This window comes from Salvia splendens, chromosome 12 (assembly GCF_004379255.2).
Source record: "Salvia splendens isolate huo1 chromosome 12, SspV2, whole genome shotgun sequence".
Taxonomy (NCBI): Eukaryota; Viridiplantae; Streptophyta; class Magnoliopsida; order Lamiales; family Lamiaceae; genus Salvia; species Salvia splendens.
The window spans coordinates 22,972,583-22,985,909 of NC_056043.1; the positions used below are offsets into that span (position 1 = coordinate 22,972,583).

Below are 13,327 nucleotides of genomic sequence, written 5' to 3' on the forward strand. Positions count from 1 at the left end.
TTCAATCATGTTGTTTCTTACTTCATTTACATTTTGAATTTGAATTTGTGTAGACTTTTTGCAAGCTTAAATAGAATAAACAAGATATATTGTAGGAATAGATTATTAATCTAACTTTATATGAAATATTTTCCATTTTTCAATAAATCATTGAAATGAACTAAGATTTCTGAAATGAACTAAATCTGTTACCCAATGCAGTAGTATAGCCTAATAATGAACAACATTAAAACGCGTGGTACTTTATTCAATGCTCATAACAGATGTATGTCGAATACAAAATTTGATCTGCTAAAATGATCATTTCTTCTTTAAATGTGCCGCAATCATTTTCTCAACATCAATTTCAATGTGTTTGCTTTCCTCTTCGTAATACGCTGCTGTAACAATTTTGTTGTTGAAGCTTTCATGGCTGTTTTCGGCTAACATCAGCGTCGAACAATATTTAGCCCTCAAGCTTTGAAGGACACCCGAACTTGATTTCTTCAATCCACAATTCCAGCAACCTTCTCGCTCACCCTTGTACGTTTCCATATGCCGCATTAGAAATACTCCACAATCTTCAACGTTATCAACTGTCCTCCATGGCATTTTCAATCTCTGCATTTTGGAGTTGGACACTATCTTACAATATGCGTGGAGACCATTCTTGGTGAGGAAGTGACAAAAGTATGATCTCTGCATGTACAAAACAAATACATGTCATTTATAGTTGTGTGCATTCGTATGTATGTGTTATAAAATTCAAACATAAGAGAAGAATATGAACCAATGTTTCTGGAATGTGACCATAATTTATTGTGAGGTCATTGTCATCCCCGTTTGCAGAATTGTCTATTACAACAATAGCATTTCTCTTGAAGCAAAAACAAACAGCATATTAATGCTGATTTGCACATATGGGGAACAACACCTATTGAATGAATTAAAAAGCAACATGAATGAAGTAATAAAGTATACAAATGAAGTACTGTGAACAATCTGAAAAATGAAGTAACAGGCATCATGATTGAAGTAATATAGCGTACGAATGAAGTAACATGCATTATAAATGAAGTAATAAATTTTACGAATGAAGTACTATGAACAATCTGAAAAATGAAGTTACAGGCAACATGATTGAAGTAATATAGTGTACGAATGAAGTAACATGCATTATGAATGTTTTACTTGCATTCTTCCTAGTTGGAGAGGAAGTTTTACCTATACATAACAAACAGAGAATTAATATACAACATATCATCCACAATTATAGATAGTTCACTTGGAATAATATGTTACTTCATTATTAAGTGTTATTACTTCATTTTTAGAGTCTGTTACATCAATATAATGTTTTATTACTTCATTTCAGTCATAAACCCTACTATTTAAACAGAGCATTTATATTACTTCATCATTATAATTTATTACTTCATCTTATCAATTTACTACTTCATTGAAAAGAATATGTAGTTCATTTGTATGTGCAAACAACACAGAAGTCAAGTTCAATCCTAATACTAGGTAGTTCATAATTAGAGTCTGTTACTTCATTATGATGTTTCATTACTTCATTTAACAAATTTATATTACTTCAATATCATAACATTACTTCATCTTAACAATTTACTACTTCGTTAAAAAGAATATGTAGTTCATTTAAATGTGCAAACAGCGCAGCAGTGAAGTTTAATCCAAAAACACTAAATCCATACAACACAGTAAATAGATTGTTCATATATAGTGTCTATTACTTCCTTATTATGTTTTATTACCTCATTTTACCAATTTACTGCTTCATAGGATTATACATTGGGGCTTTAATTTCATTTTATCAAATTACTACTTCATAACAAATAGTTTTTATACCTTCTTCGTCATCATTTTTCCTTCCAGCTGTCTTCTTTCGATAATATTTGAGTTCAGCTTTGACTAAAATCGGAAAGAAATTTAAGAATTAGATGAAGTAAATTAAGAATAAGAACTCTGGAAAGGTTCAAGGTATATTACCTTCACCGGATGTTCGGCCAGAACGTAACTGGCGTCCATTGTTGGTCGACGACTTCCTGGTGTCAACCATTTCAAATGTTTGATTAATCGATGATTAATCGACTTCCTGGAAATGTCGTCGATTTTAGTTCCGGTCGACGATTATCTCGTCGATTTGCAGAAGAGAAACTGTGGAATCCGTCGATTTGAAGAAGAAGAAGAAGATAAAGGGAGAAATGACAATGAAGAGAAGCGAAAGATAAACGGCGCGAAGAAAGAGGGAGAAATGAGAAATGAAGAAACGCGTGAAGAAAGAGAAACGACAAATTTTGAAGGCTAAAGAGGTGTATTTTTACCCTAAATGGATTTTTACCCTAAATGGATTTTGACCAAAATATCCCTGGATTGAAGTAAATTGTCTAACTAATGAAGGAGTGAAATTAATAAAGCATGATCTAATCTCAGCCATTAAAAATTAGATCTAAGGGCTTAAATTTGGTCTCTAGTTCGGTCTTTAAGAGTGAATTTGTGAATAATGGGACTCTATATATATATATATATATATATATATATATATATATATATATATATATATATATACAATGGAAATGAGACCTCCTGGTCATATTATACAATGGCAATGGACCTTTGGGTCATATATACATGTACAAAGGCAATGGGACCTACGGATCGTATACAATGGAAATCACGGGCAGATACCAGGCTTGATTTGTCATAAAATAATAAATTGAATATATAGGCATATGCATATGAATATGAAATTGTTGATGATATGTGTGCTGATGCAGAATATTTGTAAATAAGCTAATAAATGATGGACTTTAAAATTGTGGTATTTGGATGGTGATGTAATTAATATATGATTTCTTTACTTAAATTTGTATTTGTTTATTATAAGTGTATATATGCCAAAGAGAGGTCGGGGGTGCGACATAGATCCTTCAGTGCTATACTACACCAGTGTCGTTTATTTCCTTAGTTAAGGAAACATGTGGACTGATACTGCAACCTTTCACAATATGTAGTCAAAGCCTATCTGATATGACCCCGCGTGACGGACCCATGGCGAGGTCTATGGCAAGGCGGCTACGAGATGGACTCTCCACTTTCATTCACGAGACCATGCAGAAGGAGTCTATGAAGGCCGAGAAGTCGACGACGAGGATCTTGTTAAAGAATGAAGGCCAACCGGGGGTGCAAGGAACGTGAAGGAAGAAGGGAAAGCCCGGCCGGGCGTTTTCCCCTTGTAATTCGCCCGACCGGGCGAAAAGGCATAGTATTCTAGAAAGAACACCCGGTCGGGCGTTTTCCCCTTAAAAATCGCCCGACAGGGCGAAAAGGCGGGGCATTCCAGAAAGAACACCTGGCCGGGCGTTTTTGTGCCTTACAATTCGCCTGACCGGGCGAAATCAAGCACACTTAGATTTTGTGGCGCATTTCTTGGTTTTTGAGCCCTACCTATAAATAGACATTTTATTTCTTTTTAAAGTCAGTTGATGCTGAAAATAGACGCTTGAGAGATTTGTTTCCCCTTTGAGGGTTTTTATCCAATTCCTAATTTTGGGTTGCTTGATCATCAATTGATCCAATCAAGTATGATCAAGTATAGGTATGCATCAAGGGTTTGTGAATTCCTATGAGTAGTGGAGTCATTAGTTGAATCTAATATGTTGAAGATTGCTTATAGTTGTTTTCTCCATCAATGGATTTAGCTAATATCAAATTCACTTTTCTTCGTCTCTTATCTCCCATCAAATCATTTTGGGTCTAGTTTTTTAAGGCTATATCCACCCTATCCTTGTATTGTTTTTGTGTTTTTGTGCTCAATTGCTAGATCATCATCAAAAGGGTATAAATCTTGGGTTAATGGATCATAATCTATGGATCCTTATCAGCGTCACCTTCTGTTAACATCATTCACGACCAGTTTACTATACAAAAGATTAGACTTGTTTGCTTCTTATACATTCAAATGTTCGAGAAACATGTTATAAATGCATAAACAAACACCAATGTGATAAAATGACTTCTTCTCGCATTGGGTTAAAAGTGGATTGTAGAGTTTATTGTAACAAGCAGTTCTATTCGTGCAACATGCTCGAAACATGCTTTTCAATATACCAATGCCGCATATTGTCGAAGAACTAGGGTTTTTCACTTCAGAATTATGTGAGAGAGATGAACAAGAGAGAGAGAGAGAGAAAGAGGAGAAAAAGAGACGAACAAGAGAGAGTGAGCGTAAATTTTATTAGAATCGCAGGCAAACATATCCCAAAACAAAACTGAAAAATATCATATGAAGTACTTAAAACCGTCAATGTTGTTTTTTACATAATATTTTGTTGATACTTGTTGATAATTGAACTGATATTCATAGGTTATGATCGTAGCCAAATCTGGACCATTCGATCAAAAATCTGATGGCTAGGGATCGTTTGTGTTATGCACTAGGAGGTCCATATCTCTCTAGTGTGACCTTACATATACCAAATAATGAGGCAAGAGAGTAGTTTACACGTGAATTTTAATTCATTATAGACACATAAATCACATAAGAATATATTCTTACTCCAAAATTGAACCAATGGAGCAAAAATAAATATCAAATAATCAAGAAGTCAAAACAAGAATACAACCATATCCCATCTTCATAGCCGGAGGAAATCTCATTGTTATCAGGGTTAACTTTTCAAATTGAAGAGGCTATTACACTTTCACCCGAAAAGCATAGCTAGCCAAAATGATTAACACAACAATCGATCAATGAGTCGAGTACTGTTGGAGTGGGTCAACGGCTCATTTGGGTGAGACAAAATTATCAAACAGCCCCTAAAAGATAACTGAGCCTAGTCATTTAGAGTGTCCACAGTGGTGCCGCCTCTGCGGCAACGGTGGCGCCGTGGCGGACCACTATTGGACGGGTACAGTCGGGGCGGGGTGGGGGGCTCAGCCTCATTTGCGGCGTGGATTTGATTTTTTTTTCTTATTTTTTTTTTATAAATACGCCTCCTTCTCTCATTTTTTCAATTCACACGTCCACATCCACGCTACAATTCCACAACCATAGTTTCATCTCTTTAGATTTTTATTTATATTCAATATGCAAGGCGGAGAGAGTGTTTTTACATAATTTTCGTTGTATAATTTTCCAATATTTATAATACAACGAAGATTTGGTTTTAATATTTTTTTTTAAATTAATTATGTTTTTTTTCTAATTATTTTCGTCCGATAAATTTTATTCTGGTCCAATTAAAATATACCAATAATTGATAAAATAACGTGATTTATGATTGTGGTGTGACTGTTATTGGGTTGAACAAGTTTTTGTGACTGTGAAAGTGTTGTTGTGACTGTGGACAAGTTTTTTGTGATTGTGGCGTGGCGGTTCTGCACCACTTTGGACACACTTATAATGTTCATGGTTGAGCTTTCACTTAGTAATTAAAACAAACTTTAATTGGAGTTTAGGTTATTAGCCAGTTCGAAACAACAATTAATTAGTAGTTTAATTATAAAGTGTTAGGTATTGATTGCCTTTAATAATACAATATAAATCAATAAACAATGGATTATTATAGCACTTCATGAATCATAGACTTTCTTTAAGTACAACCCTAAACAAACTTTTATCTTAAATACGAATAGAAACCCCTAATAATTTGTTGTTTTTGATTAAACAAAATTAATGATAAATAAATATACATACATTTTGTTGTTTCCCATTTTTGAGTATACCATCTTTTTGTGTCTATAACTGAGTGGACGGGGATCGGCCGGCCGACGACGAGATGTTGGAGGCGGAGCCACAGCAGCAGCCGGCACCACCGGCAGATCAAATACCTGCGGCGGCCACGGCGGTCGCTTCATCCAGTACAACATCTTCGGCAACGTATTCGAGGTCACCTCCAGATACAAACCCCCAATCATGCCGATAGGAAAGGGCGCATACGGCATCGTTTGGTAACCAAAAATCCTATATTTCCTCTGTGTTTACGTCGTAGCTGAGATTGATTTTTATGATTTTTCTTTTTTTTTTTTGTTAGCTCGGCTGTGAATTCGGAGACGACTGAGCACGTGGCTATTAAGAAGATAGCTAATGCTTTTGATGCTAAAATCGATGCGAAGAGGACACTTCGAGAAATTAAGCTTTTGCGTCACATGGATCATGAAAATGTTAGTGTTTGTTTTTTACTTTTTCTTTGGGAGCTTCAATTGAATGCAAGTTTTCCTTTTCTATGAGTTTTAGTAGCATTTGTTTTCTAACTATTGCCGGCTGTGCATTTTGCATTTGATTATTTGTTTCAAAATGTGAAGATTGCTTCTTGGATCATGATTTGGGTGGTTCTGCTACTGTTTGATGTATGTGTTTGATTTAGTAGCTGATGACTAAGCTCCAAATCAAGATGATTATTGTTGAAAATAGTGAAAGCTTGCTTTTTTGAATCTAGAAAAGAACATCTTTCCTTCTAATTTATGTTAAATAGTTATGCATAACCTTCCCAATTGATGGATATGGACCTGTTGTGAGCATAAGCAAACATGTTTTTTGTTTTAATGTTCGGAAAAGTTGGAATACGAACCAAAAATGTAAGTGTGAAATTGGGAGTGTGATACGGATGGCTGATTAGCTGAGTAGAACTAGTCTTGTTTGAACTTTTTATGTCCATCATAAGTTTTTGGCTTTTCTTTTGATTCATGATAAGAGATACAGTCAAGCTTTAGTGTCCTTTTTCAGAAAGACTGGCCCTTTTTAGTTACTCTTTTACCCTTTTGTCTTCTTTCTGTATAGATTTATGCAATTATGCTATGGCAAAAAATGGGGGACGTCATTAGGATATAGTAGTATATCATATTGTAAAGCAGCTTATAGTTTTTTTCTGTTACTGTTGTAGCTAAAGATTAAAATCATTATTAATTGCCTATACTCTATATTCCGTAGTTTTAAAGAAGGAAGTTCAATTTTAAATAGAAGTGTTACTAAATACTACCTTGATTACTTTTGCATAAATGATGAACAGGTAGGAGTATGGGATGACTTTTTTTCTGAACTACTAATTGTTAGTATATTTACTGTATCTTCATGTTGGAATCATTCCTTTTACCTACATATATTCCTTTTCCTCTTGCAATTATCTTTCCTTTCCAGTGTTGAAGTTTTTGTTCTTGCTGTTGTGTGATTAGATGAAGAATGTTGTTCATTAGCTGCCTTAGTTTAAGGCTGTGGTAGATAAATTCAATGAGCATTCACTTCTCTCAATAAAAACTCCCCATTCAGGCAGACATGGCTGGGTGGTTCACCAACTTTTGACAGTATCACTACGAAATATCCCATGCATGGAGCTAATTTTGTGGCACAACTTGTACAACCTACTTCACAAAATTATAGTATTGAGTCTTAGGCTTGATAGGTTTGCAGTGTGTGGAACGCTTTTGTTGATAAATTAATGATCCAGATGTGTGATTTCTAGGAAGGAAAATTGCAGATTAAGTAATAATGTGTTTTATGAATTGTTGTTGTCCGCAACACTCATGGATATAATGATGACACACAAAAAATTTAAATTAGCTACTATTTTACAACTATTTCGTATTTATTGAACTTTTCATTTCAAAGGATATGCTAGGTAAGGGAAGAAGAGGTTCCCTTTTTCGTTGATGTACATGTTTAATGTGTGTGTGTGCTGCTGGGTTGAGCCACACATTACTATTTTTTCTTATAATATTATTTTACGTTTAGTTATGAATTTAAGAGTGTTACATCAGAAATAACCAATTTTATTTTCCATTTCATCCATTCTTTTGAAATTAGAACTTTGGATCTTCAGCTCAAAGAATTGATTCCAACAAAAGACCTTGTGCCGTAAACATTATCCTTTTTCATATATGCCATTTTTGAACACAGCTCAGGCATTGACATTTACAGTCTGACCAAGCCTGAACTAAAGCATCAAATAGTCAAATTTTGCAGAAATAACCAACCTAATATTGTTTGAGGTTTCTGTTACCTCGGGAAAATTGGTCACATGCATACGGTTAATACTTTTTGTATTAGTTGGCCTGGTGGAACAATATCCAGCAACACCATGTCCTCTACTTATGTAAAAAAATTCGAGTTCTAGGAGTGTGTGTGTATCTAGAGAAATCCCAATTATTTTCATTCATTGAGCTGTCATGTGACTGTAACTACTTGTTCCGCATTTACTGCTTCAAAAGACAATTACACTTATGCTTATAATAGCCACTTTGCTTGGCAAGTTGTAGCACTACAGAGCCCAGCCTACTATAGAAAGTGACATCCGGGATAGTAATAAATTGAAATATGTTTTGGGGGGGAGGGGGAGATAATGGTGCACTTTTTTTGCCACGGTTATATTTATTATAATAATTTCGTGCAAATCTTGTATGGTGCAGATTATTGCAATCAGAGATGTAATTCCACCGCCACAAAGGGAGGTTTTTAATGATGTCTACATTGCATATGAGCTTATGGATACTGATCTCCATCAAATTATTAGATCTAATCAACCTTTGTCAGAGGAGCACTGCCAGGTTCAATTTAGCATTATTCATGTTATCAGTAGCTGTTTTACTGGATCTGTGTTTCCTCATTTAGCATAGTACAATTTATTGACTGGGCACCGTTCCTTTGTTAATCTTATGAATCATGATGCAATTAGTTAGCAAGGCATCATGAGTTCAACTTTTGTTTAGGGTTTAGCCTGCTTATACACCTACTCGTTGGCTTAACTTTTAGCTAAACTGATTTGGAAAGGTACTTTGCAATTTATTCAAACTAGTTGGACCAAAAAGTGTGTGTAATATTGGGTTGATTACAATCATTAAAGATTCTCATTTTCAACTATGGCAAGTCAACTTCAACCTTACTCATTGTGACAACAGAGAAATAAAGTTGATTTGTAGGTTGTTCCTTCCACCTGTGCTCTCTGGTAGTATTGAAGTATGTATAATATGTCGAAGCAATTGGTTAGTGAGAGCATTGTGAGGTATAATTTGGAGACCCATACGTACCAAATTGTAAAAAGAACTCTCTCTCATGTGTTAAGAGTTATGGATGGAGGAAGATAAGCTGTTTATGTAACACGTTTTATACACACACAGAAATTTTGATTGAGGTCAGAAAGGTAACTCCTTCAAGCGAAGGCCTCGACTTAGACAATGCCTTTTAATAAAATATTCTAAGATAATGATAATCCTCTTCAAAGATTATATAAGATCCTATCAAAAGAAGACAATGATTTATTCAATATTATAAGTAATAAAAGTTGCATTGAGAATCCACCCCTTCGGCTACCATGTAACCAATCTCTCATGCCCACCGCTGCCGATGTCTGCTCCATCATCCTGAAACGTCTCCTAGCCATAACACAATCAGAGCAACAGTCATCAAAACATTCACTTCCATCCACTCTATTTCATACGTCCTCCAGTACCTCGCACATCCTCCACAACATCCCTTCATTTAGCTGAATCCACAACCTTTCGGCCACCTCTCCAGTACACCAACAATGGATGTGCATCAATTGGCCGCCCCTCGGAAGCAGTCTTGTCCTCCAAGGCTGAAATAATGAAATTGTTCCCGCAGGTTGATTTCATCCATCCAAGACACCTTCTCCGCCAATCCAGTGCACTTGATCTTACGGAACCTCCTCCCCTTCATGATGCACAATCCTATAGGCTACAGCGGCTTCTAGCAAGAATGGAGGATCCACATCGGCCATTTTCTTCAGGCAACTTTGTCTGTGGTCAACATCCGCTCTAATCGCCTTTTTGAGCAAAGAAACGTAAAACACGGGGTGCACCTCGGACTCGCTAGGTAACTGTAGGCAAGCCACTGATCCAATCTGTGCAAGCACTTCTTCGAATGGTCCAAAAGAATGCAGTACTAACTTGTGAATTTACGGTGGAAACTATAAATATTTGGAGAGCTTGGCGGACCAATGTAATTCGGTAAAAATCCAAGGCATGGGGCGATGGGGCGCACGCCCCACGAATGAGGGCGCACTAACTGTTCATCTATAGCTCAACAGATGATCACTTCACGAAGTGAGAAAAAATGTTCAGATTTAGTCTAGGATTGGATGGGGATGGTTTCATGGAGCCTAAGATTTTTTAGATGGATAATATAGGCTATGTATTACTTTAGAATATCAAAAAAAATAATTGGAAGTGTAAATGATACTTTTAAATATATACATTTAATAGTTTTATTTCAAACAACATTAATAGTTTAAAAGGCAGCCTTAGTTTCAAAAAGCAAGTTTCCTTTTTAATTGGACAAAGGCTATTAATTAGGTTGTTATTGACGATAGCAAAAGGCACATTAATTAGATGTAAATAACAATAAATATGAACCTTTCTTTTATCTTTCTATGCACACCATCGCCCCAGCTGCTCCCCTTGCACCCTGCTCACCTCAGCACCTTGGGGCGACAGCAGGCGCGCCTCTAACAACATTAATATAGACCAACTCCCCCATGTCGATCTGCATTTCACTTCTTTGAATGTTAGCTTCCCTAACCATCCTTTGCCGTGCTCGTTCTAAAAGAGAATGAAGTTGCTCCAAAATTGCATTCCTTGTCCGTAAGACCTACGCAACCGATTGCACTCTAACTTCACCCAGTGTTGCTAAAATATTGTTAAAATCGCGCTTGGGGTACGGGCGCTTGAGGCACTGCTGCCATCGCCCCAAGGTGGTTGTGGCGAGCAGGGTGAAGGGGGCACAAGTGGAATTAAAGTTGATTAATAAATAGTAGGAATTAAAGTTGATCACTTTCCTTTCACTTTGTCAAGCTTTTATTTTCGTGGTTAATACTTTCATAGTCATCTTGCTGTCCATAACTTTCTGCACTTACAAGAAGGATGAAAGATTCTCAATTGGACCATTACCCACTTGGACAACTTCCCTGCCCCTACCCGCCCTCTTCCCCAACTATGTACTATAGTTGTATGTGTGTGTCTGTGAATAAGTTGGTGTTTCCGTATTCTTATATTTAAACCGAAGTTGTGGTTCTGGTTTTTATGTAAGTTAAGGGATCAAGATTGAAGAAAAATTAGGGGCTGACCTCTGTCTGGGGTGGCACTTACTTTTTTGGAAGAAATTTATGCATTCATTGTTAGAGATTTGATGGCAAAATAACTCATATCTTCATTTTTGCAGTATTTTTTGTATCAAATCCTCCGCGGGTTGAAGTACATACATTCCGCAAATGTTCTACACAGGGATTTAAAGCCAAGCAATCTTCTTCTGAATGCAAATTGTGACCTAAAGATATGTGATTTTGGATTGGCACGAGTCACATCTGAAACTGATTTTATGACTGAATATGTCGTCACAAGGTGGTATCGGCCACCAGAACTTTTGTTAAATTCATCCGATTACACTGCAGCCATTGATATATGGTCAGTGGGATGCATTTTTATGGAATTGTTGGACCGGAAGCCATTGTTCCCTGGTAGAGATCATGTGCACCAGTTACGCCTGCTCATAGAGGTATCTCTCGTGTATCTAAAATCTTATTTCAGATAAAGTCAGTGAATTATGTTTGTAAGTCATTCTTTGCCTTAGCATGGGGTTGCCTTTTAGTATTTGTATGTGAAAGTATGACTATCTTTCTTTTTCCTTCTGGAAACTGCCACAAACATCTTAGATTTTGCATCTTCCATTGAAATAATGAGATAAATAAAAAATAAAGAATATATTGAGTTGATTCTGTAAATAATGTTGCAAAAGAAATTTGCCTCACATTTTTTGATTTCTTAATTAAAGTTTTCTCAACTGTAGTCACTCTTTGAGATCGATTTGTTCAATAACAGTCAGCCTGGCATTGCATGTCTATTTCTATCATCGTTGCATTTTTCATCTGCTTTGAATGTGGGTACATTAGGTGGTCATGTAACATGTTAGGTTTCATTGAAGGGGATTTGCTCGTCCATACTCACTCTTTTGTTGGAATGAATGCATTTGATTATCACACATATATATGTGTGTATTAGTTATCCGTGCTTTTGGAATGCATTTATGGATCATATCTCTTGGAAATTAGAACTGCGACTCATTGAAAACCATGTGAGGGTAGAGCTCTGCTCGTTTACTGGAGGGGTAAACCACGTTAAGAGAAGGGGTGATGATTGATGGATCATACTTATTTGTACTGATGGCTGGCTAAGACGTCATTGATGCTGCATCACTGCTGTCACTGTGTGTCACGGTGTATTCTTAAAAATTCGTTTCAAGCTAATTACTCATATCTCTCAAGTGTGACTACTTGCTTTGCAGCTGATTGGTCTCCGACAGAGGCTGAGTTAGGTCTTCTGAATGAAAATGCAAAACGATACATCAGGCAACTCCCTCCCTATCGTCGACAATCATTCACCGAAAAATTCCCTCAGGTGCACCCCCTTGCTGTTGATCTCGTGGAGAATATGCTGACATTTGATCCTAGGCAACGGATCACAGGTTAGAATTGTCACTTTCCTAAGACCTACTAATCATCGTATAAGGGAGCACGTTTACTAAAAGTAGTAGTAATTGTTTGCTTCACTCTCCATGTTGCCTTAATCATATGTGTTTCTTGTTGGTTGTGGTGAATATCTGTGGCTTCCAGTTGAAGGTGCATTAGCCCATCCGTACCTGAACTCGCTCCACGACATCAGCGACAAGCCCACTTGTTCGAGCCATTTCAGCTTCGACTTCGAGCAGCACGCTCTCACGGAAGAGCAGATGAGGGAGTTGATCTACCAGGAGGCACTCGCGTTCAATCCCGACTACCGGCGCACGTGAAGAGATTTGTTGGTCTGAGATTCTGTATTTAAGTAATGAATGATGTATGTGTTTTTTATTGGTTAGTCTCAGTGGTGTACATACTCTTCCATCCCAACTGGATGGCTTCCATTTTTAGAAATATTTAACGATGCCATAAAACTACCATTTGATGTACTCATGTACTGCTTCACACATTAATAAAACTCATTTCAATTTTAAATTTTAATACCCCAAAATCACAAGACTATTGTTCTCAACTTGTCCTTTTTCTGATACTCTGTTGCCTTTTCCTACTTTTTCTTCTTTGTCACTATTAATGGGAATTTTCACTGAAGCAAAAAGGCGATTCCGTCGTCTTGGTGGTCCCCACACTCCGGCCTGACATCATGTGAGGGGTTAAATCAGGATATGCAGTAGCCTGTTAAGGGGAGGCCTTAACTCACTGACTGCCGGAAGCCCATCTCCCAAAGCCTCACATTTATGCCTGAGAGATGGAAGTAACTACACAACAGCAGTGGAATTTAAACTCAGGCTTATTGCAGCAAGATT

The 13,327-nt window shown here is 36.7% G+C and overlaps 1 pseudogene; it reads left to right on the forward strand.

Annotated features, from left to right (window-relative positions):
• Window positions 1–5,598: 5,598 nt before the first annotated feature.
• On the forward strand, window positions 5,599–13,004 carry LOC121756846 (annotated as a pseudogene).
• Window positions 13,005–13,327: the final 323 nt, after the last annotated feature.